This window comes from Cryptomeria japonica, chromosome 2 (genome assembly GCF_030272615.1).
Source record: "Cryptomeria japonica chromosome 2, Sugi_1.0, whole genome shotgun sequence".
NCBI lineage: Eukaryota > Viridiplantae > Streptophyta > Pinopsida > Cupressales > Cupressaceae > Cryptomeria > Cryptomeria japonica.
In genome coordinates, this window is record NC_081406.1 from 100776649 (window position 1) to 100801659 (window position 25011).

Genomic DNA, 25011 nt, shown 5'->3' on the forward strand with positions numbered 1-25011 from the left:
GTTTAACCCTTAACCGGGTATTTAGCCATCCCTTAACCGGGTGATCTCTAACAGGATCGATTCCTAGCAGAACCTGTTGTAATAGTCTTTAACCAGACTAGGCTCCTAATAGAGCAGACTTCTAAAGAGTTCAAAAGTAGCTTGTGGGTATTCATCCCCACCGTGGTTTTTCCTAGTTGGGTTTCCACGTGAAAAATTTGTGTGTCATGTGTAGTATTTTCATGTGATGATTTAAGTGATTTGTGTCTGAAGGTAAATCATGCTGAGCTAGCTGTTATTATATTTCTGATGATAGATTACCTATTCATGCATAAAGGTGAAATGGAAGTGTAGTATTAAGTTGAGTGGAAAGCTAAGTGATTAACGAGTTAATGCTTGTCATAGTCATTCTTAGCTTTACCGGTTGCACTCTATTTCAGACCGATGTTATTGTCTGTCAGACATTTGCAGTGTTTGTAGTCAAACCAGTTCGGGAGAAGATATCATGACTGTACTAATTCACCCCCCCCTCTCAGTACCGGTTTGGTACTTATTGTTCATCATTGAGTTATCAATTGGTATCAGAGCATCCTCTAGGTCCTCTGTGTTATGAGCTTAACTGCTTGAGGGAAAGATCCTATTGTAATGATGAAGAGGGAAGGTCCAAAGTTCAACAGAGATAACTTCAAAATATGGAACGATAGAATGAAGATTTACATCAAAAGCATGGGTGCTCAACACTAGAGCTATGTTGAGAATGCTTTTGTTATTCCTATCGATACTCTCACCGATGATCAAAAGAGAGAAATATAGGAGAATGGGCAAGTCATGGAAGCCCTAATCAGCAGCTTATTTGACATTGAGTTTATTGATGTCCAGGATAAAGATAATCCCAAAGAAGTATAGGACACTCTTGAAAATATCTATGGCGGTGATGAGCATGTAAAACAAGCTAAGGAAGAAAGCCTTAGAGGGAAGTTTGAAGACATGTGAATGGTTGAAGGTGAGACCATTAAACAGTATGGAATAAGAATCAAAACTGTTGTTGGAGATATCAAGAGTGCAGGAGGTAAAATGGAAGATTCCATTGTGGTAAGCAAAGTTCTGAGATCCTTATTATTGGTCTATGCAATAAGGGTTGCTGCTATTAAAGAGTTGAGATCAATAGACAAGACTAAGGTATCCCTAGACTCCATCATTGCAAATTTGATAGCCTATGAGCTAAATAGTTTTGATGGCAGTGTTCAAAAGACTGAATCAGCTTTTAGAGCTTCTGTTGTACCATCCAGAAAAGGAAAAGAAGCAAGCACCAATGGTGAACCAAGACAGAGCAGAGAAATGGATGATGAGGAGATCTTGATGGAATTTGAAGCTCTTCTTGCTAGGAAATTTCCTAAAGGAACCGGTAAATATGGAGGTAAGCTCCCTTTGAAATGCTTTTATTGTAACCGGATAGGACATATTGCTATAAACTGTCCTAATGGTGACAACAAGGACAAACCGAAGAGGTTCAAGAAATTCAAAGGAGGAAACTAGAGAAACTGTTTTGTTGTAGTTGATGAAGGTGTCACAGATGAGGAATTAGAAGATGAAGAGAATGAAGATATTGTGTTTGTTGCAGTAAAGGAAGATGTGTCAGACAAGAAGGCTCTTGTCTCCCGCTTTGATAATTCTAATGAGTGGATTATTGATAGTGGCTGTTCTCACCATATGACTGGTGACCGGATCAAGTTTCTATCTTTGGAAGAATATGATGGTGGTGTGGTTGATTTTGGTAATGATGCACCATGTATGGTTAAAGGAAGAGGATCCATCTCTTTGAATGGAAAGAGCAGTGCTGACAATGTGTATTGGGTGGAAGGTCTTAGACACAATCTATTGAGTGTTGCCCAGTTGAATGATAGTGGACTCATTCTAGAATTCAAAAATGGAGTGTACAAAATCAAAGGAAAGAATGGTGAATTGATGGCCACCGGTATGCAGACCAAAGGTAACTTATTTCAGCTGAATGCAAATGTAAGTACATGTCTTATGGCTAAATTTCATGATAGCTGGATATGGCATAGGAGTCTCTGCCATGTAAACTTTGATAACATTATGAAGGCCAGTAAGACCAAGGCAGTCAAAGGATTGTCGGATCTTAGCAAACTGGAAAATCCTTTGTGTAGAGAATGTCAACTGGGGAAAATGTCTTCCTCAACTTTCAAAGGTAAATCTTTCATGACAGACAATTTACTTGATCTTGTGCATACTAATTTGTGTGGTCCTATGAAAACTAGGAGTGTGTAGGGAGAAAGGTATTTCATGATTCTGATTGATGATTGCTCAATAATGATGTGGGTCACATTCTTGAAAGATAAGTCTGAAGCTTTTGGAAAGTTCAAAGCTTTCAGAGCACTAGTAGAAAAGGAAAGTGGTAGAAGAATCAAATGCCTTAGAACTGATCAAGGACGAGAGTTCACTTCCAGTGAATTCAACAAATATTGTGAAGAGAATGACATCAAGAGGCAATTGTCTGCCCCCCGAACTCCATAGCAGAATGGCTTAGCAGAGAGAAACAACCAGACTGTGGTTGAAGCAGCTAGAACTATGTTGATCCAAGGAAAAGTTTCTCACACCTTTTGGAGAGAAGCAGTGAGCACTGCAGTATACACAATGAACTGGGTACTCATCAAGAAAGGAAAGGATAAGACTCCTTATGAGTATTAGACTGGTAAGACACTAGTGGTAAGCTACTTTAGAATGTCTGGTAGCAAATGTTATATCAAGAGGAGTGAACATCAGAGCAAGTTTGATGCAAAATGTGATGAAGGAATATTCCTAGGATATTCCACTAAGAGCAAAGCTCTCAAATGTTTCAACAATAAGACTTAGAGAATTGTTGAAAGCATCAATGTTAGAGTTGATGAAAACTCTGGAAAACCTGAGGAAACCGACAGTAAGAAAGTAAGAGATGAACCGATAGTAACCTTCTGGGAACCGGTTGCTAATCAACCAAGTACTGGTAATAGTGTTCCTACACCGGTAAATGTTGATGCTGATGAAGATGAGGATGAAGAAGAAAAGCAAGAGGAATCAGTCAAGAGCATTCCTCGATATGTCAAACTGAATCATGATCCAAAGCATATCATAGGAGATAAGGATGCAGGAATCCTTACAAGAAGAAAGGTAAGAGAGAATTCTTGTATGATCTTTGAATTTGAGCCTAAATCATTCAAAGAGGCACATAAAGATGAAGACTGGATCAAAGCAATGGAGGAGGAACTTGACCAGATAGAGAAGAATGGTACATGGTCTTTGGTACCCAGACTAGAGCATAAAAATGTCATTGGTACCAAATGGGTTTTCAGAAACAAGCTGAATGAGGATGGCACAGTGGTAAGGAAAAAAGCCAGACTAGTATGTAAAGGATATGCTCAAGAAGAAGGAGAAGACTATGGAGAAACCTTTGCCCCAGTAGCCAGATTGGAAGGAGTTTGTATGCTTCTTGCATATGCAGCTTTTAAAGGATTCAAGGTATACCAAATGGATGTAAAATCTGCATTCCTAAATGGAATACTTGAAGAGGAGGTGTATATAGAGCAACCAGATGGGTTTTCCCTATCAGAAGATAGTGACATGGTGTGTAGGCTACATAAAGCCTTGTATGGACTGAAGTAGGCACCTAGAGCATGGTATGAACGCTTGCACTCCCATCTTGTGAAGATTGGATTTGAAAGAACAAGTGAAGATAACAATATCTACTTGAAATCAGAAGGAGATTAGATTCTGATCTATGAAGTATTTGTTGATGACATAATCTTTGGAGGCGATGACAAGATGAGTCATGAATTTGCTGATGAGATGAAAAAGGAGTTTGAAATGTCACTCATAGGGGAGATTAAGTTCTTCATTGGACTACAGATTCAACAAATGAAAGATGGAATCTTTATTACTCAGTCCAAGTATGTCAAAGAGGTGTTGAAGACCTTTCGCATGGAAGATAGTAAACCGGTTGGTACACCAATGGTGACCAATTGTAAGCTATCAAAAGAAGATGACTCAACGATGGTAAATGAGAAGGATTGCTGATCAATGATTGGTAAGTTGCATTATGTAGTGCATAGCAGACTGGACATTGCACATGCAGTGGGTATTACCGCTCAGTTTCAACAAAGCCCTAGAGAATCCCACTTGGTAGCAGTCAAACGGATTCTTAGATATCTGAAGGGAACTATTGACTATGGGTTATGGTATCCATACAATAATGATTTTAACCTGAAAGTGTTCACAGATGCTGATTGGGCTGCTAATGTAGATGAGCGGAAGAGCACAACCGGTGGTGCATTCTTTCTCAGTGGTAGACTGGTCTCATGGATGAGTAAAAAGAAAAGTTGTATCTCTCAGTCTACAGTAGAAGCAGAGTATGTTGCAGCTTTTATGAACTGCACCCAGACTATTTGGATGAAGCATGTATTGAATGGCTTCAAAGTTCCTATATCTGAACTGGTAAGCATATTTTGTGACAATACAAGTGTAATTAACATTTCCAAGAATCTGGTTTTGCATGCTAGAACCAAGCACTTTGAGCTCAAGTATCATTTCTTGAGGGAAAAGGTTCAGAACAAGGAGGTTGTACTGGAACATGTTTCAAGTAAGGAGTAGCTAGCAGATATATTCACCAAGCCTCTACCAAAGGCTTCATTTACCTATTTAAGAGGTGAATTAGGGGTGCTGCCCCTTCAAGAGGTGAACTGAAAGTATGTACTCCACATCAGTCAGGTATTGCAGTGTCCAAATTTTTCCAGATTGATGTGTTGAAGGATGCTACTCCTCAGGGGGAGCAACATAGTGGAATAGGAAAGCTTGGGCCTCCACTTTGGCATTGTTGTCAAAGGGGGAGAAGATGTGAAGTGGAGAAGATATCTGCAACAATGGGGAGAAGATGTGATGCAGAAAGAGAGATCTTTGTATATTGCCATCAACGCCAAAGGGGGAGATTGTTGGCATTTGTGCAGAGTATGTTGACATGATGATATTATGTTGTCATTGATGTCAATATGTTGGAGAGTGAACTGACAATATGCTGAAATGTGAACTGGTACAATGTGGTGAACCGGTATATGTGCAAAGAAGTGAACAGGTATATTGAAGCTAAATAGCTGGCAAAGAGAACCGGTATAGTGGTTTAAACCTGTATTTGAGAAATAGGTGAAGTGGTATGTTTGTCCAAGAGAACTGGTATGATGAAATGTGAACCAACATATGGAATGTTTTCTATGAAGGCTTAATATGGTATGACTACCAGTTGGTAGTCTTAGCTTAAGGGTTTCCGGTTGAAGTGTTCCAAGACTGTGTGATTCAACTGATGACATCATGTGATGAGTTAGAATTGTAACAAAGATCAAATCATGGTGCCATGTCAGCCTTGTGCGCGTAAAGGATCTTGCATGAAGGAGACTGATCCCATCTACCTCAGGAATGTGCGAAGTCCCTATAAACAGGAGAAAACATGTGATGGGTTATCATTTCCATGAAGCGGTGAAGAACGAGCGATGGAGAATGTCTCGAGATCTATTCAAGACCATTGTATTAAAAAACAAAGTGTTCGATGGCCAGGATTGAACCACTTGAATTGCTTAACCTAAATGTTTAGGGTTTAGGGTTTATGCTACCGACCTATCTGTTTCCTATAAGGTCAATGTTGTGTTCCGTGCTGAGGTTGTTGGCAAATGGTGTGTGTGTATCCAAGTGTAGAGATATGTGATTCTTGCCAGACCAGATGAGATAAGAGGATTGATTCCTACATAGTGTGTGTGCAGAAGGAAGGAACTTAAGTAGATCTACATTAGGCATTAAGTGCTATTATCAGATCATTGTAATACCTGTTGATCTTTAACCACTTCAACAGTTGGAAAATCCCTTAACCGGGTAGCTTTAATCAGCTTGCTGTAAATCCTTTAACAGGGTGACTCAAAATTATTGAGTTCTTGAAATCCTCTAACAAGGTAACCTCTAACAGGGTTTAACCCTTAACCGGGTATTTAGCCATCCCTTAACTAGGTGATCTCTAACAGGATTGGTTCCTAGCAGAACCTATTATAATAATCTTTAACCGGACTAGGCTCCTAACAGAGCGGACTTCTAAAGAGTTCAAAAGCAGCTTGTGGGTATTCATCCCCACCATGGTTTTTCCCAGTTGGGTTTCCACGTGAAAACTTTGTGTGTCATGTGTAGTATTTTTCATGTGATGATTTAAGTGATTTGTGTCTGAAGGTAAATCATGTTGAGCTAGCTGTTATTATATTTCTAATGATATATTACCTATTCATGCATAAAGGTGAAATGGAAGTGTAGTATTAAGTTGAGTGGAAAGCTAAGTGACTAACTGGTTAATGCTTGTCATAGTCATTCTTAGCTTTACCGGTTGCACTCTGTTTCAGACCGGTGTTACTGTATGTCAGACATTTGTAGTGTTTGCAATCAAACCGGTTCGGGAGAAGATATTGTGAATGTACTGATTCACCCCCCCCCCCCCCTCCTCCCCCCCTCTCAGTACCGGTTTGGTACTTATTGTTCATCATTGAGTTATCATGAGTATGTATTGTTGGGTGAATATTTTGTCACTAGCATACCAATGACAAAATATATAATTCACACAAAGCTATATCAAGAAATTAATCTCTCCTCTCAGCAAGGGGAGGTTCCCTTTGAAATTTCTTCTCTAATCAACAAGAAACTAAAATTTGTGGGTAAGTTTTGCGCATATAACTCTCTTTTTTCCGAGTTTATGTATTTTCCATCCACTTGTTACAATTCTCTATCACTTATGATACTTAAAGAAATGAACAAACTACTCCAACAAATTACACCAAAACTTACAATCAAGAAGCACAAAGTCTTTCTTGAATGTAATTCTAGCTAAGCTAATGATTAAAAATGATAGGAAATTTAAATTGCAGCTGAAAGTCTTCAAGTATAAATTCTCAATTCCTTAAACTACAAGTAATAGCAGCAATTTAAACCCTACTACTAACCACTTAACATTAGAAAATTCCCCAAATATGTAAACAATACAAAGTCTATTTCCATAATTAGAAATCTCTTTCATAAACTTTCACAATTTTCACCAAAAGATTCAAGAACACAAGGAATGATTATAAAAATTAAACATAAGAATAATCCCAATCATAATCACAATCTTCTATTCAACACAAAAATTGGAAATAGGTTGATTGCTATCTTTATTTCTTTAAATCAAAATTTACATCAAAAAGCACAAAGTCTTAGTTGGCAACAAATTTTGACAGAGTTTTGCTAAGAATATCAAAGATAAATATTTACAAATGAGGGTCCCCCTTATATAGAAAAAGAGTGGAGAAAAATGTGGGCACAATTGACTAATTCAACTGCACAATCCCACTTGACTACAACTTATGCATAAAGAAAATGTGCAGCTGAGAGAAAATTTGTAGTGACTAAGAATGCAACTACATGAAAAGAAAGTGTCAATAAGGGGACACTTTATTCATCTTTTTCCTCCTCATTGTATTTTTTGGAATTCCTCGAACTTGACAAAAATAGCTTCCATATCGACTTTGTCCGACATTGTGGTAGAACGGGTGATGACACGAACACAGGAAACCGCATCTTCAACCTTCATGTATTTCTTTTTTCCATCTTTCAACATTGATGCAAGAACTTCAAAACTGACTTGTATTTCTAGAAATTTATCAAATGCATTCAATGTGAAATCTTGTTCTGTACAATGATCTATCAAGGAAATAAATTATTGTATGATGGCATCACTAGTCACAAGATTTTGATTATCATCATACAAATAACAAGGAATTTCAGCTACCCTTGCTGAAATAAGATCAATCTCATCATCACCTTCCTTCTTCTCCTGATCCAGTTCCATAATTGTTGACCTTATTGTTTCTTTCTTATGAGACAATAATGACATAATCTGGATGTATTTCTCTCTTGTTGGAATTACTTGATTTTCCACAAGAACGTCAATTCTGAAATCCTCCATTTTACCCCAAAGAGTTATGCTTTTTTTCAATATCTTCTACCTCTTGAGATAAGGAAGTTTTGACACCTTGCATTTGACTTTGAATAACTTCAAAGTCAGTTAACAACTTAATCATTGAATCTAGAAGATGGGAACCTTCTGATTTCAAACGAGCAATCCACTCATCCACTACTCGAAGCTTGACACCCACTTGTTCCACCTTCTTGAGAGCCTCAATATCCATTGAAGAAACAATTGGCTCGATTTACTGGGAAGATTGTGTGACCTTGAGAAACACACTAGTCAACTGCTCACATTTCTACTTTAATTCATTATTTTCATCTCTTTCTTGATCAAATATTTGCATCGTGGAACTAAAAGTAGTTTGAGAATCTAACTTGACACTCTCATGTGTCTCCACTCCAAGTTCTACAGTCTGCATAGTATAATCTCCAAGTTGAGTATTATATTTATTTTTGTCAGAAGATGGTACCATAACCTCAGCATATTTCCTTTTGGTAGTAGGATCTACCAGTATCCGAGAAACAATCTTTGGCTTTTTAGTACTTTTGGATTTGGGAGGAGCCAACTGTTCAAAATCAAATTCATCTGGTAAAATAACTTGTTTCTTTATTTTGGGTGCTACTATATCCATCCATGGTGGTAATTTTGTGTTAGTGGATGGATTTGTGGCCTCCTTCTGAATATCAACTAGTATCTGAGGAACATTCTGACTTGAGGTTGTAGTAGTTATAGATGAAATCATTGGTATCAAGGTTGTGGTGACCAATGGCGTTTCTATTGATGGAGAAATAGTAGTCATTATTGATGCCTCCTTGGAAACAACTATGGATGGAAATGTGGATGGTGCACTAGTGACAACAATGATACTCACATTGAGTAGAAATCCAGCTATGATTGTTGTGGAAGGTAAGGCCACCATCTATTTCTCTGCAAATGCTTTCTCTATAGATTCAGTAAAATCAAAAATTGAAGACTCGATAATGGATGAGGGAACATCATCAAAAATGGAGAGACTAGACAATATAATATACTATTGATCACCCTCTCGTTGTGGTATTTTTATATTCAACCCTTCATTATTATGTTCCTCTTCTTCTTGATCTGAATCAAATTCAACAGAATGAATAATAACCTGTGTAGGAGTTGATACCTATGAAGTGGTGGGAGTATCACTCTCACCTTGATGAGCTGGTTCTTCAACCTCTATTTCCTCTTCATGAGGAATTTCTCCTTCTTCTTGTTCTTTTTATTCCTCAGTCTCTTTAATAGCCTGATGCTCAGACACCTTTGTTTGTGTCACTTGTACTACTGAAGAAGATTCGCCTTTCTTCGATCCTTTGATAGTGAATTTGATTTTAGGTCCTTTTCCCTTGGATTGCATTGAAGGGATTGATAGTCGTGCTTGCACATCTACTTTGTTTTTGGTCCTCAATTCAGTTGTAGTTGTTTTACCAACTGGACCATCACTGTTATTATCATCACAAGAACTAGCAAGAAGTTGCTTCATTCCGATCTTCTTCTTCAATAACCATACATTAGTTTTGGCCGAAATAGGGGCAATTCTTTGAGTAATGGAATTACTTTCCTTTTTTACCATTGAATAGGTGGCAATGGGGAATCAACAATCTTTCGTTCAAAATAGACTGGATCCACTATATCATCAGTATCCTCCATGGTCATTGTGATTTTAGCCAAATCCATATTTTTCAATTTGCTCCAATGTGAGGTGACTAAAACCTATCTTCCTCACGTCCTCTTCATCTCGACAATCAGTCCATACATCTTCAAACTTGTATACATGAGTGTAACTTCTTTTGAGTTTGTTCTTCATTCCATGAAAATCAAAATTATTTTAGGCTTTGAATCACCTCATGGTGTTCCATTGCATCTCTTCTTCCATATTCTTGGCCTTTGGGTTGGTCATTACTGAATATCGACCAATAGCTTCTGGAAACTTTAAGCCAGTCTTATGAGCCTGTGACTACTTTTCATGCACATAGATCAATTGTCGACATAACTCCATGAGTATAATCTTATTAGATGAATATCTTGGCAAAATGAAAGGTTCACTTGTGAAACATCCTATGCGGATGTAAGTGAATGTAGGAAATTGGAAAAAGACAAAACCAAAATGAGAAACCTTACTATATGTTGCTTCTAAAAGTATCATCTTCTGTAAGTCCTTATCAAACATACATTTCCATACAACAAAGAAGGCATCATTGACCCTTCTGAAATGACTTCCTTGATTATTGATTGTGAGCCGATCGTAATAGTTCCAAATGGGTACTAACCTCTTATCGCCCTTTGTTGACAAACCTAGATATTACCTCATAGAGGCGGCTACATACACAAGGTATGAGTTCATGTAGAAATTCAGTGTTATTTTGACCACTTTCAATTGTGCACAAAGTGCATCACTAATCTGCTCACCCAAACTATTGTAGTAGTTTTCTTTCTCACTATGTTCATATAATAACACATCCAGTTTTGAAAATAATGAGAATATTTTAAACCCTTTACTCGTGCCAACATGGTAACTATATCATTGTATTCCTCATTGAAATCACTTCTATGAAAATATTTTGGCCATCTTGTATTGGTGGAACCCCTAACAGAAGATAGGAAAATTGTATTGATCATTTTCTTACACTTTGCTTCATTTTTCTCAAAATATTCTTGAGCACTTTCCTAGGTAATGTCAGCTACTTCCTCAAAAGGAGAGCCCTTGAATACACTGTTAAAGAAAACACTATCTAATGTCATAACAATATTCCAGTTGGCATCCTTTACTTGTCTTTTATCTGGATCAAATGATCTACCACTGCAAGTACAAAGTTTGGATCATGAGTTGCGACTGGGAAGGAAGCATATTTGTGCAGCTCCGATTTGATCAAACTTGACATATGTGAAGGAGCTTTCTCAACTTGATCAGTGAACTCTTTCATATTTACATGACCAATTTTTGTATCCCTTATCTCCTTGATGTTGGAGTCAACTAAGCTTTCTAGAAACATGTTCAAGTTTTTATCATACTTTTACTTCATCTTTTTTACCGATGGCTTGTTTGGTGAGGACTCTAACTGACTTGAGGAAGGCTCTGATTTTCTTTGAGTAGGCTTTGACATTTGCAAAGTACTGCATCCAACATCAAGGATTAGAGTTTTCAAAAGCATCACCATCAAAAAAGCAAATTTTATCAACTGGAACAAGAATCTGGAGCTAAACTGGACTTGTGAAAAAGATTGTCGAAAACTAGTAGGTCAGAGAAAAAAGTCTAACATGTGAATTAGAAACCAAAATTCGCACATCAGACTTTAAAGTCCGATGTGCAGGGGAGAAAAAAAATTCATTGCATATCAAACTTTAAAGTCCGATATGCAAGTGGGAAGGACAATCTTTGCAGATCAGACTTTAAAGTCCGACCTGCACTTTAACAAAATGCAAAGATAATATACACATCAGACTTTAAAGTCTCATGTGCAAACTAAAAAGGAAATGCAATCGATGACATGTCGGGTTTTATAACCCGACCTGTCAGCTGAAAATGACACAAAGATTAACAAGTCAGGTTTTAAAACTTGACATGTCATCTAGGTAAAACATGATATGTTAACATATTAGACTTTAAAGTTCGATATGTTCACCAAAATTCGCACAACACGCTGCTAACATGTCAGGTTTTAAAACCTGACATGTCAAGAGGGAAACCTCAAAGAAACTAACATGTTGGATTTTAAAATTTGACATGCTAGTGGAGAAAGAGATGACAACAATGCTAACATGTCAGACTTTAAAGTCCGACATGTTAATAGAAACCTCAATGCAACTAACATGTTGGGCTTTAAAGCCCGATATGTTAGTAGGGGAAAAAACATCTCTTGCATGCCAAACTTTTTTATTTGACATGCATGAAGGGGAAAAACAACATTCCCCTCGCATGTTAGGGTTTGAAACCCGACATGCGAGGGTAGAAGGAAGAACAAGGCAAGGATATTAGGGCATCGGATTTTAAAATCCGACATTCCCTAATCCTCATCAAAACATAAAAATGTCGACGCACACACACAAAGCCTACCCAAAATTTGCAAATGCAAAGAAGGAAAGAAACACAAAACAAAACAAAACAAAGGTACCTACCTTTGTTAGCAGATCGACAAAGGAGATCGTTGCAGTGGGAGACGACATATCCATGACCAAAAACACAACAGAAAAAGAGAACAAAGCGCAAATCCTTGCAAGGAGTGCTAGAGGAGAGCCAAGACACAGAGACAATGATTAAAAATAAACTTAAAACCAAATTAAAAACCCCTAAAACCCTAATTAATAAAACACAAATTAAAATAAATGTAGTTCATTCTGACAGGTCGGACTTTAAAGTCTGATCTATCAGTCACAACATGACTCAATTGCAGGTTGGACTTTAAAGTCCGACCTATCAATTTACTGACAAAAGGGAAACTAGCACATCAGACTTTAAAGTCCAATGTGCTAACTTGACTCACGGTAAGTTGGACTTTAAAGTCTGACCTATTAGTCAAAAACTAAAAACTCACTAACTTCTAAACGACCAAACATAAAGAGAAAAAATGAAAAAGTGAGTAATTGACTATGTTGATTAGCCTATCCCGAAGCCCGTGAGGAATGAAACTGATGAGTTTTGTAGGGTTGCCTCATGATTATGGCCGCGTTGAAATTGAGGACAACATGCATGACCAAGATAGGTTGACTGAAAAATGAAGCCCTATAGGAAGAAGCCTTAGAAGCTCTTTGAATCTGAAAAGTTAAGTCCCTTTTGTTCTTGACAATTTTCTATAATTTCTCAACTGTGAATATAAACACAATTTTAGCAAACCTTGACATGATTTCTGATCCCAGACGTAGTTACATTGAACAAAGACACATTTTATGGTGACAATGATAATTTTAGCTTGAAAGTCAAAGACACGGTTATGATCTGCATATACGTGATTTCTCAACATAGACATGGTTTTAAAGTTTTCTCTAGCAAATGTGACAATATACTTCTCTGTTACCTAGACGTGATTGTGCTATGCACAAATGCCATTTCCCTACACAAAAGTAGTTGAAACTAACATGACACCGACACAGTTCTGAAAATGTTTTGCAATTCTGTCCAATTATGAAGTTGTTGAATGCGAACAAATATAAATGTTTTGACTTTTAGTGGAAAGAAAACACAGCAAAAAAGTGAAGACCCAATATGTGAAAGTGTTTTTGTCCCAAAATGATAAATTGTTTCAATTTCAAATTTGATTGTAAAATGTCCTTATTTGATTTACATACGCTTGGAAGACATAGCAGACATAATGTTTGTTTAAAATGTTTGATTGATTCTTTGATGAATGAAGACAAGCCAGGACAATAGTTGTTGGATCTCACTTGGTTTCCCATCTACGCTTATTCAGAGTGGATACTTAAATGCTTGACCCAACTGACTCCCCTCCATGACACTCATTTCTCTAGGGCAGCCAAGCACCATTCCCCATGAAAACTTCTCGTGGAAAACTTTGTATCTCTACTAAGAACCGTAAGAACATGAGACAACATTAGAGGTCCGACCTCCTGTACCAACAACTAGAAGGTTTTTGGCTTCTAAAACAAAAAGGTGTCTAGTAAGGGCATCTATTTAGGTGGATATAATCAATAGTGTGTTACACTTCATTAAATGGAAGGCCTCCCAACATATAAAGTTTACACTTTATAGGGTTTATGGGGAGTCATAACGTCGTTATAGTAGCATGTAACACCCGTGCTTGCAAATTTTGTCACAAACACTTTTATTTAGTGGCTTGAAAGAGCTTGGCTTTAGCCTATTACAACTTGGGTCGTTCCCTCTCACTTGGCCTTATGGGCTACTCGGGAGGTAGACCCTCTAAAAGGTAAAACAAAAAGAGCCTATTGCTTAGGACACAAAAGACACTTTTTAAATTTTAGACCACCAATTGAAGTGTTTTGCTAGACTAAAGAAGACAATGCAAACAATTTCAAAATTAAATCTTTGCCAAAGGTCCTACACCAAACTTGTTAGTAGTTTTGAAATGATACCCCTCCTGCAAGCACTCAAGTTAGGTAATTTTTTATAAATACTAAAAGACTCTGTGAAATAGGGGCCTTTGAAAAGATGTTTTTCTCCTTTACAAACAGCTGCACCACTTCATTAGTGTGATCAAGAGAGGTTAAGTTCCAAAGAAGGAGAAAAACACAAAACAACATATATCATGGATAAAAGCTTTGACATTTAGCTGACTAATAGGAAGCATTTTGGAAATTCTAAAAATGTAATATGCCAAAGTGCTATGGATAAAAAGAAGTAATGTAAAGTGAAAGAAACCATTATACAATACATGATTTTTATAAATATAAGTAAAAAGAAATGTAATCATATGTGAAAATACAAACACATTATGAATTCCTAAGATCAAATCTGAAAACAAAAGTTACAAACTATGCAACCCACAAATCAAATTAACCAAAATAAATTAGGGTTTTTTTCTGAATTTAGCCTCTAAATTTATGCGTTTTTTGCTCAAAATATTATCGATGAGTCTAAATTTGAAAATTAAAATGCCTACAAATCAAATATGAGAACACAAATCAGAAATTGTCGTTTAAAATCTCAGGTTCACCAAAATTTAATGATGGAAAAATTAGGGTTAGGATTAAATTAAGATAATTAAACCACTAATTTACCTAATTAACCATCACATTAGGGAGGGGAGGAATATAATAGATCTAGCCTTGAATGACCAAGATTCTAATAAGATTTCAGGCTCCTTTTGATAGGTCTTTCTCCTCCTTAAATTGAATTGATTTGATTATTGAAGATTAGGGAAAAATAGGTGGCAAATAAAGTAATTTGGCAAGAATAGTAAGCTATAGATCACATAGAGCCACCAAACTAGATTTGGGCAAAAAAATATGTTTCAAATATGTTCCAAGAAGTTTGGCCTTATTTTTCGAGACCATGTATTGTCAATTTGTCATGGTCCTTTGAATTGTCTGTCATTGAAAGTTGAACCTATTCATCTTTGTGAACTTTGTTGATCGTCTCGAGTGTAACTTTGTACCTATTCTTGCATATGGAAAGAAAGGGGAAATTTTTGGGAATAGGGGTTTGTCTAAGTGAAGCCTCGGTTTAGGAATTAACCCTAAATGAAATAATTTAAATATGGAAATAAATGTTGAATAGATATACCTCAGAACTACAATTGTTGATGATGATGCTTTTCTCTTTCAATGTAATCACAAATATTGTATGTAATGGCATGACAAGCACATGAACATGAAAAAATCTAATCACACACACATGCTTGCACAAGATTGATGTTATTTTTCTCCATAATGGTTGAAGAATGAATACACGACCTTGAAGAGCTTTGAAAATGCTTGATAATGAATGTTTCATGGACGCACAAATATTAGGGATGGATTCTTAGATTGCTTAGATGAAAATAGGTTGATAAAATATCTTTATATAGGGCTCCCTAGGTAATTTACCAATTAGGCCAACCTCCAACGGTCATGTATAGCCATGAGGATGACTTCACACCAAGGAAATACAACATCTACCCTATTTTAAATTTGGGCCCCATCGAGAGGGACCATGGTGTTTTAGGGCACCATGGTCCAAACCAGGAGGGACCATGCCTTGGTCCCACTACAAAGGGGACCAAAATAAGGTTCCAAAGAGATGGGTACCCCTTTGTGGGACCCATAATAGGTTTTACATGACATCAAAGTTGGGTTATAAGCATAAATCGGACCTAGAGAGGGGATGGGGATAGATTATGCTATAGTAGGAGCACAAACATGAGGTGTAAATTATACTTTTGATAATTTATGATGCTACAAAAGCATTAAAGGGGGAATGACTTACATGGTCGATAAGACATATATCAATATAATTGGGTATGGTAGAGTAAATATTAGATTTCATGACAAGAGGATTAAGGACCTCTTGGGACTCTTACACATTCATGGAACTTGGAAAGGAATTTGTTAATAACAATATTTCTAATTTTTCAATGTCGTAGACTATGAAAATATCATGTATCTTAAGGAAATTGATATCAATCAATAAAATGAATGATGCAAGTGTGAATATAGCCTTTAGTAAGAATGGGTGATATTTGATGGAGCTATGATATTTACTAAGGGAGTTTGTGTTGAAATATTTATCAACTTGATGCTAGCAACTTCATAGACTATAATAGTTCAATGGAATTATTATCACCGAAGTTTGCACCCTTGATGAGCTCTCAACACAGTAACCTAGTGAAACACAGTCCATCATTCCAAAGTTGTGGATATCCTATGGTGGAAATGAACCTCAAAAGAGGTTTGGTTCCCTTGGAGCTAAACTAATCTACCTTGTGATATTGGTGCGTGCAAAAGGGATAGAAATGATTGTTTGAAACAAACCTAAAAAGGTGATGCACCAAGATAGTTTCAGGATATATAATGTTGTTTCAAATACATAATATGACCAATAATTTAAAACATAACGTACACAACTAAAAAATTTAAATCCCTTTGTTAAAAAAAATCATAACTAGATTAAATATAGTAAGGACAATGTTTAGAAGGAGCAAAAAAAACTTGTCACAACTTAAACTCCATCCCTAGCTAGTTAACACAAGTCGTGACCTATAAAAAATAGTCTTATTTCTACATAAAGGCAATAAATATGAGACATAAATCAAGGATAAAATACATCAACACAAGATCACATCAACCATCTTGAACAAAACTGCACAATGAAACAACTCTAAGAAGGTAAAAAGCATAATTTTAATGTTCAAAAGGTGTTTACAACAACTTATTCAAGTCTGAAATATTTTCTTTTCAATTTGAACCTTAGTTACAATGAGTTGTAATACAATATAGATGTGAGAGAACCTTGTTTTAAGTTACAATACTTCATCAAAATATAACAAATAACTCCAAAAATAAGCCCAATACTTTTCCTTATATTGTTTATGTTGGATTGTTGGCATTGACAAAACTAGTCAATCTAGAAAACCGGTATATGTGCTAAGGGTTGTCATTGATGTCCAACACTTACCGGTGAAGTGGTATAAGTAGAGTGGTGTTGATTTTTGGTAAGCAAAAGTGAATGGAAACAACATTGGTATTGAATGATCAAAGGTTACTTCAGCTTATGAAAAGATAAATTAAGTCAACTGGTCTATCATTTAGGAAGATCAATCACTTTGGTGATGGTGAAGTCACGAAAGGTGACTCAGGAAAGAAAACTTGTTTGCTCTAACAAATCGGTAACTCATAGGTAAACAAGGAAAGAAACTTGGTGCTAGCACAACAAACCGACAATCAAAGGATGAACTGCTAATGCAGAAGTGAAGTGGCATACCGGTACATCTGTATGATAGAAGGAAGACATGTGATCATCATAAATATCGAAGCAGTGATCAGTTACTCAGTTGCGGTGGTAAATGATGTGTTGGTAGGCTTGTGTCTATGCCAAATCATATGTTGGTAAGGTCAACTTTCAATTATCGTGTAGTAATGCATAGTTACATGCAGATTTTTTGGTTCACACTTATTTGGCTGAACACAACTTAGATGTTTCTATATTTGGGAGATGCGATGACATAATTGGTTGGACACTTGGCAGAATTGTTGTAAGGTGTGCAGAGAAAGAGTGGGAGATTTTTTTTGAATTTGAAATCTTCTGAAATTCATGATTTCTTTAATTAAAGGAATGCCTGGAAGTGTCTACAGGAAATGTATATAGTGTTCTTGAGTTCATTCATAATTTTTCTGATCGTGAAATTTGCATCAAGGAGAACTTGTTGAAGGCAATCTGAAGGTGAAGAGTAGAGGAAAAGGAAGTGCTAAGAGGTGTTAGCACAATAGAGTGTATGTGTGGCAAATCGGCTAGGTGCAGAGTCGAGACACAGTGAACTGGCAGAGTGCAGAGCCGAAGATCAAAGAAGTGACAAAGAATAGTGTCGAAGGATAGGTGACCGACAAAGTGAAGACTCGAAGGTGTAAGAAGGAAACCAATGCAGTGCAGAGAAGACATAACTAGTTTGTATTGAGTGAGATGCATATTGAGATCTGATCAAGCTATCAAGTAGCCAATTCAACAGATCATCCATCTATTTCTTTTTAACAACTGCAACATAAATCCCTTAACCGAGTGGACTTTAATAGGTCCCTATTGTAAAATCCCTTAACTGGGTGGCATCTTAACTAATGTTCTAATTCCTCTAATCAGGCTACCTTTAATAGGGTAAAGGCACTAACCAGCCTTGAACAAAATCCTTTAACCAAGTGGCACCTAACATGTGTCTTTGTATCTCCTAACAGGGATGGCTCTTAATTAGGCCTACTTAAAAAGAGTACAAATTTTGTGAGTTCCTACTCACACCGTGGTTTTCACCCTATTGGGTTTCCATGAGATGATTCTTTGGTGTCACTGACAACTTTTCATGCTTGCATATTTTTTACTTCAGTAATTAACTATATTGTTGGATCTTAGATGAATGCAAATTTAAGATAAAAGTTAAATTGTGTAAATTTGTTTAGTGTTGATTCAACCCTCCCCTCTTAGCATCGATTGGGACTAACAGTCTAATAGTTTGGTACAACAAAAGAACATGTGCTTAAGAAAGAAAGACAAATGTTAAAAATCGGTTTGCTTGGTCAAATTCTCCTTGGGTGTCTAATTTATGTGTCCCTACTTTTAAGGTTTTTTTAAATGCTTCATATTAGTGGTTACATGAAGAAAATTATCTTTATTTTATCATTTCATTGATAGTTCCTCATTGTTAGAGAAATGTTGTCTCAACCTTGCAATAATAAAAAGGTTAACATTCTTACCCGCAACAAGGAATTTACAGAGGCTCTATAAATCGGTTCACTGTTTTGGCCAGTATCTCTGGGACTGAGGAACCTAGCAAGGTTAAATCATGGACCCGCAATCAAGAAGCCTTCTTTGCAAAAACTAAATATTTCATGGCTGATACGGTTAGGGCTCCCCCTCCTCTTCGCAAGGGCTGGGATCGGGATTGGCATTTGGTGAACTGCAGAAACAACACAGCATTAGAGCAACCAAACTACCTCAAGCGGAATCCCAATCATTGCTGGGAGGAGGGTTTTGTAAAACCTAACCAGTCAAAGATTTCCTCTACTCACCATATCTTTCCTCCACGGAGGTCCTTGGGTAAATTATCAAAGAAATTGGTATCCTCGAGCCGTCACTCTTCCATGAATATTCACAATTTAAAGGAGGCTAAGCATCCTATGCCGAATTCACCTTCAAATCTTCCAGCTATTCCTAATGGGTTGGTCATTGAAATGGATACCCATACTAAGATTAGGTATCAAATGCATTGCAACGACCGAATTCTCTTTGCTTGGTGGAAAGGTTGGGGGATCTGGTATGATCAAATTTCTAATTCGGTGTCAACTTCTCTCAATAACCAGGTAAAAATTGATATCCTTCCTGATAATTTCTTAGCTATTGAATGTGGTAATCAGAGTTTGAGAAATTCTTTGCTAAATGGGGACATATTAACATTCAAAGGTCTAGGATTTGATTGCTGGGAATAGCAACCCCTCTTTCTTCCATCTCAACTTAATTCCTGCATGGTTAATAGAGCAATTTCACTTGATTCCCTATAGAATTGCGAAATAATAAGTTCTTAAGAATAATAGGTAAGTAAATAGGCAAATTTGTAGAAGTTAAAAAATCAGCCCTAAGCTTCTTTAACCAACTTTTGATTGTCAATATGAATATTAACATTAAATCTTTAGAGCCCATAATAGTGAAATGCGACCATTTATGCTTAACCCTAGAATTGCCCTTTTATAATGGCTCTTTCGAAGATTCTACACCAAGGAAGATCCCCTTTGAGAAACCTTTCTCCAAATAGGTCCTCAAATCTAATGGCACCCCATTTAGATTTATGGCAGGAGGGGGTTTTACCTTCGAAGGCTATAAGTTTAATATCAACCATAATCATCTCAGCACGGACTTATGTCCTCATAGCTCCCCTGTTACAATATCTTGCCCACCTCTTCCTCCTTTGCCAACTATTAATCCACCTATAGTCGACTCATCACCTTGGGATAAAGACCTGGAAGAAGGTGAAATCGGTGAGGTTCTCCCTCAGAAAAAGCAACTTGGTCTGAATAATTTGCCATCATCTAGCTCTCTCATCCCACCAGAGAGGCTAAGTCCTTTGAGGTCTTCCCCTATAATGGTACCCACCTCCTCCTCTGAGCAATCAGAGAGGGATAGGCCTCCCCTGAATCCAGGAATGGCACCTGTGCAGGGTCAACCAATCACTCAAGTCTCAAGATTTGAGATCTTTGAGGGGTCAGAGGTCCATCCTCCATCTGTGATGGTTGTTTCAGATTCATTTGCAGAATCTGAGAGTGATTGAGTTGCTAGGGAAGTTAATATCATTACCAAATTTGTAGGAGAAGAAGTAGTAAACGACCTCATGGATCAATTGGTTGATGAAATTTGTGATGATGAGTAACTTGAAAGAGAAAGGGATTTCTATGTCAATAATCTAATGGATATTGCTAGAGTCGACATAGAAACAGATGATCTATTTATAGTATTAGATAACTTAGAAAACGATAATCCAAATACTCTAGGCATTCTCAGCTCTGTCAGAAGCAAAGACTCTCCTGACTATGCTAAACACAATAAGAGAAGAGGTAGGAGATCACTTGCTGAACTAAGATCAAAGGATGGAGATGCCAAAGGTACTCATTTTAATGCAGGGGAGGGGAAGTTCCTCCCTAGAGAGCCATCAAAATCATAACATGGAATGTTAGGGGTCTGAATGCCCCTAACAAATAGCACATCTTAAAGTGCTGCATCTTGGATTCTAAACTAGATATAATGTTAATCCAAGAAACCAAAATGAACTCCTCTGAGATAGCCTTTTTTGAGAAAAAATTAGGCATTAGACAACTAAAGCACTCCCCTGCTATAGGGGCCTCAGGGGGCTTAGCCATAATTTGGGACTCTAGATTCATCTCATTTACACCTTTAGAGATTAAGCAGAATTGGATGGGAGGAGAAGTAGTAAGTTATAAAAATAACCTAAGATTCAAATTGATTAACGTTTACGGTCCAATCCAAAATAGGGATAAGGCTAGGGTGTGGGTGGAACTGGAGTCTTTCCTCAGAAGTTCCCCAAATGATGTATGCATCATTGGGGGAGATTTCAATGCTATCACTAAGTTAATAGACAAAAGAGGAGGTAGCAACAAACTTCCTTCAACGGCTGTAGATTTCAATCATTGGATCAATAGGAACTCCCTGTTGGAAATCTAGACGGTAGATAATTCCTTCACCTGGAACAACAGAAGGCTTGGTTTCTGTAACATTGCTGAGAAACTAGATACATTCTTTATCCATGGAGGGCTCTTGGAGCTTACCTTTACCTTGAATGCAGAACCCCTCCCTTTAGCAAGATCTGACCATTTCCCACTCCAACTAATCTTATTATTTGACCACTCCCCTAAAAAATGTCCCTTCAAATTTGAGAGCATGTGGTTCAGAGATGATAACCTCTTAAACTTAATTGAGAACTGGTGGAGAAGCTTTGTTTTCTCTGGTTTGAAGATGTTTATTATCACATGCAAGTTAAAGCTTATCAAAAGAAAGCTCTTAGAATGGAACAAGACTAATTTTGGAAATATTTTCGATAAAAAACTCCAAATAGAAAATGATCTTAAGAATGTTAACATTGAGGTTCTTGAGAAGGGGATGGATGAACATCTCTTTCTCAAAGAAAAGGCTCTACTCTCTAAGTATGAAAAGATATTCTCAAATGAAGAGATCTTTTGGAAACAAAAATTGAGGGAGACTTGGTTGAGTGATGGGGACTGAAATACTAAGTTTTTCCACAATAGTACTAAGCAAAGGTGATGGGTCAATCAAATTTCTAAAATTAAGAATTGCCAGGGTACCATCCTGTCTGATCCGGATGATGTTGCCTCTGAGGCAGCAAGGTTTTTTGATAAAATCTTAAACAATATTGAAGGCTCCAACCTCAAAGGCCAACTCAATATTATCAAGAATCTTCCAAAACTCATTAGCGATGACCACAACAAAATCCTGTCAAAGAAATTCTCTGAGGAGGAGGTTAAATCTATCCTTATGAAGATGAATCCCGATAAGACCTCGGGCTCGGATGGCTTCCCCACTAGCTTTTTCCAAAAATGTTGGGGTTTTAAGGGGACAGAGATCACAGATGCCTTAGAAGGTATTAGGAACTCTGGTAAGATTCTGAAAGAAATCAACAATACCTTCTTAGCTCTCATCCCCAAAAAAGAGAATCCTGAAAGCTTTAATGATTTTAGACTAATAACCCTTTGCAACACTCTGTACAAACCCTTAACCAAAACCCTAGCAACTAGACTCCAAAATCTTCTCCCCATTATCATTAGTGAAGAACAAACCGGCTTCGTAGAAGATAGATCAATCTATGATGGGGTTATTATAGCCCAAGAGGCCATTCATTTGGTCCAGCTCAATAAGGACCCAATTATGCTAGTCAAATTAGACATAAGCAAAGCTTACGACAAAGTTGATTGGCGCTTCCTATGCAAATGCTTGGAGGCCTTTGGATTTTCCAAATCCCGGATCAACCTAATCTTTGAATGTATATCCACCCCCAAATTCTCGGTCTTGGTTAACGGTTCCCTGGAAGGTTTCTTCAGCAGCTCAAAAGGGCTAAGGCAAGGAGATCCTATGTCCCCCTTCCTCTTCATCATCATGGCTAAAGCCCTAGGTAGATCCATCTCTAAGGCCAAAGAGGAAGGTAGGATCCAAGGAATCCCCATTACCAGCGGCCTCCCTCTCTTTACCCACTAGCAATTTGTCGACGACACGATGCATTTTGGGCAGGGAAGTGTAAGGGAAGCGAGCGCCTTCAAAGGCATCCTTAATTCTTATATGCTAGCCTCGAGTCAAGAGGTGAATCTGGCCAAGTTTGCAGTTTTTATGTTCAACATAGACCCCTCCTTAGGGAAAGTGATCAGCAATGTCCTGGAGATTAGTGAGGGAACTCTTCCTTGCAAATATCTAGGCATTCCCCTTGACAAGGGTAGAAGACCCTCAAAATTATGGGACAACTTGGTGGATAAAATCAAGTCTAGGATTAACACTTGGAAAGGAAAATGGCTCTCATCTGCAGGTAGAGCAACCTTGGTTAGATCGGTCTTGTCAGCTATGCCCATTTACCAGCTCTCATGTCAACATTTATCTTCTTCTAAACTTGCAGAGTTCAACAAGCATGTCAGGACTTTCTTTTGGCAAGGTGCTCATGACAATCGTAAAATATCACTCATTTCCTGGGAAAAGATATGCAAACCTAAAGAAGAAGGAGGAGTTGGCATTAAAAGCCTTCATGATCAGGGCAAAGCCTTGGGTACCAAGTTGGTCTGGAGGATGTTCAGAACCCCCCACCTCAAATGGGCTCACTTGCTGCACCACAAATACCTTAATGGAGGGAATCCTATCCAAATCTTCAGAGAAACCAACCCTCTCAGAGGGTCCTGCCTATGGAATTTGATGTTAGACTAGAGGAGGATTATCTGTGACATACTTACTTGGAACCTAGGGTCCGAGGATAAAGCTCTTTTCTAGTCGGATTCATGGGGTGGATATAAGGCTATTGATAATGTAGTCACATAAATCTGTCCACTTAATTAAATGAATACTTAGTATTTATTTGATTATTTAACCAGCAATCAATAATTAATTAAATTAATATTTAATTAATTCATCTTAACCCTCTTCTCCTATTAATTAAATAAATTATTCAATTTATTTGATTTAATTCACTTAACCAAATTCAGACCATTAATTAAATAAATAAATCATATTTATTTAATTAAATATTCTCTCACATTTTAAAAAAAATAAATATTTATTTAAATCCCCCAAAATCCCACCTCTCACATTTAAATAAATTAACATTTATTTAAATCACCTTTATCCTCCACCCACTTGCATTTTCCTACAAAAGCAAGTTGCACAATTATTTTAAACAAATAATTTATTTAAATCACCTTTATCCTCCACCCACTTGTATTTTCCTACAAAAGCAAGTTGCACAACTATTTTAAATAAATTATTTATTTAAAATCCTATTTATCCTCACCCACTTGAAACCTTTAATGGTTTCCCTTAAAGTATTCAAACTTGATGGCTTTAAAGTCTTCAAACTTGATGGCTTCCTTCTATAGTCTTCTTAAGCCTTTAATGGTTTCCCTTAAAGTCTTCAAACTTGATGGCTTCCCTTAAAGTCTTCTTAAGACTTTAATGGTTTTCCTTAAAGTCTTCAAGCCTTTAATGGTTTCCCTCAAAGTCTTCAAGCATTTTAATGCTTTATCTTCCTTTTTCTCATTTAAATAAATTGATATTTATTTAAATATTTATCCAAATGCAACTTACACCATTTAATTGAAATAAATGATTTTATTTTAATTGAAAATACCAAAATTTCTCCCACTTGCATTTTCCTACAAAATCCACTTGTATGCCTAAACCCCTTCTAGATTCTTCTAAACCCTTCCTAATTAGCCTAATCCATCCCCTAAATATTGTCACATTCCTAAGCAAAATGGAGTCACTTCTCAAAGCCTAAAAGTCTTTGATAACCATTAAAGGCTTTCAACCTTCAACCACTAAATGTCTCAAAGTCTTGGATAACCTTTGAAGGCTTTCAACCTTCAACCACTAAATGGCTCAAAGTCTTTGATAACCATTGAAGGCTTTCAACCTTCAACCACTTAATCCCCAAAGTCTCCAATAACCATTAATGGTTACCTCAAACCCTCCCACATGGTTAAAACATTTGTTTTGACTCAACCTCTACCCAACCCAAAGGTCTCATCAAGCCTTTAATGCTTTGACCATGATTATCTCTTAATCATTTGCACAAAGGTTTATCCTTGGATTAACTCTTAATCCAATGGGTAATCTTAATTTT